This window comes from Octopus sinensis, unplaced genomic scaffold (genome assembly GCF_006345805.1).
Source record: "Octopus sinensis unplaced genomic scaffold, ASM634580v1 Contig14015, whole genome shotgun sequence".
Classification (NCBI taxonomy): Eukaryota; Metazoa; Mollusca; class Cephalopoda; order Octopoda; family Octopodidae; genus Octopus; species Octopus sinensis.
In genome coordinates, this window is record NW_021833078.1 from 10,001 (window position 1) to 12,500 (window position 2,500).

A 2,500-nucleotide genomic window follows, 5' to 3' on the forward strand; every position below is an offset into this window, starting at 1 on the left:
CTTCTTTCAGACCATGATATGGTTCTCTGTAACATGAAATTCCACCAGCAGAAAGCTAATCCTAGTGACCTCCCTCCAGCCCACCCATTTGACAACATGGATCTCCATAATGCCAACTGGGATGCAATCAGGAACGAGCTATCACATGTTGACTGGTCCTTTACACATACATACATCTCCACCAACCATAAAACATCTTGGCAGATCTTTGTGGACACCGTCACAGACACATGTGCAAAACACTCCCCACCAAGACCTGTGAACAAAAAGTGCAGAATCCCCCAAAACAGAAAAACCATTATCAGAAAAATAAAAAGAACAAACAAAAAAATTAACAAACTAAAGTACTGCCAACAGCAACACACACATTCGACGGTTATCACACTGCTTGAATCCAAAAAATATAACCTCCAACAATGCATGAAGACCCTCATCAATAACCAAAGATCAGCTGAGGAGAAGTGGGCCATTGAAAAAATCAAACTCAACCCCAAAGTGTTCTTTTCATTTGCGAGGAAACGCAGGGTCACTGTCTCCATTGTTGGCCCTCTAATTGATGAAACTGGCACTCTCCAAGATAATGCCAAATCCATGGCCGAGATACTGCAGAAACAATACTGCTCTGTTTTCAGTAATCCTGATATGGCCGATCTGGGCTGTATCAGTGATGTCAACCCCCAACACACTATATCGGACATAACGTTTAGTGCCCCTGATGTCTTAGCGGCGATAAACGAAATAAAACACAATTCAGCATTAGGCCCCGATAGGTTCCCTGCTTGTGTCCTGAAGATGTGTCGACACCAACTTGCATCTCCCCTTGCTAATCTGTGGAGAAACTCACTGGATGCTGGCTATATTCCAAAAAACCTTCTGTCCCAGTCTGTTGTCCCAGTTTTCAAAAAGGGAAACAAGTCCCTTGCAGTGAACTACCGTCCGATCTCACTCACCTCTCATATCATCAAGGTATTTGAGAGGGTGGTGAGATCTCGAATAACCCAATTTCTGGAATGTAACAGACGGCTGATCTCTAACCAACATGGGTTCCGTAATGGAAGGGACTGCCTAACGCAGCTCCTGCATCACTTTGATGACATTTTGAGAGCTTTGGGAGAGGGCTCCAACACCGATGTCATCTACCTTGATTTCAGTAAGGCCTTCGACAGGGTCGATCACAAGATCCTATTGAAAAAACTATCCAACATTGGTGTCTCTGGAAAGTTACTGAAATGGATCAAGTGTTTCCTGACAGACAGATCTCAACATGTTGTAGTTGAAGGGGTAAAATCAAGCCCAGCCAAAGTCAGTAGTGGCGTTCTGCAAGGCACTGTGCTGGGCCCACTTCTTTTCATCATCTACATTAATAACATTAATGACATCATCAAGCACAGCAACATAAAAATCTTTGCAGATGATTCCAAGCTACAGAAGGCCATAAATGAGGCGAGTGACCGGACATGCCTTCAGTCAGATCTACTGGCTGTATCCAATGGGCAGAAAAAAACAATATGCTGCTGAACGAGGATAAATTTGAGCTAATCCACTTTGGAAAAGAGGATGCCCTGAAACTCCCATACTCCCTTCCTTCAGGTGAAACTCTCGCGGCGTCCAACAACATCAGAGACTTGGGAGTAATTGTGGACAACAACACAAGCTGGGCCACTCATATAAACACCAAAGTTGACATGGCCCGCAAAATGTGTTCCTGGATTCTCAGAACTTTCCAGTCGAGAGATATCCACACCATTATCCTTCTCTTCTCCACTTTTGCCCGACCCCACCTTGAATACTGTTGTCCACTGTGATCTCCCCACACAATACAAAGTATCATAAAAGTTGAAGCACCTCAAAGGGCAATCACAAAAAGATAGATGGCATGACAGGCCTCGACTATTGGGGTCGACTAGAAAAGCTAAAACTTTATTCTCTCCAACGTCGTCGTGAGCGCTACATCAGCTGAATGATGTGGAAAATATTCCATCAGCTTTGCCCAAATGATGTTGGCATAACCTTTAAGGTACATCCAAGGCTTTGGCCCCGTGCCATCCGCCCAAAACAAAAATCGCACTCTCATCTCATAACAACAATACGGCACAATTATTTCACCTCAATTGGCCCCGCTCTCTTTAACATTACACCAAAACACATTAAAACAGAAACTGACCCTATGAGGTTCAAGAAGTCTTTGGACAGATTCCTTCAATAAATCCCGGATAAACCCCCTACACCCGGATATGTCTCTGTAAACAATAACTCTCTACTTGAGTGGGCCATAGTGCACAAATTCTGACTTGAAAGACATCACCAGGTGGTGCTATTAAGTTAGACATGGCCTGGGCCAATAATGGCCGAAACCTATCAAAGTATCAAAGTAAGTATATACATATATATATATACATATAATATATATATATATATATATATATATATATATATATATATATATATATATATATATATATATACATATATATACATATATATACATATATATATACAT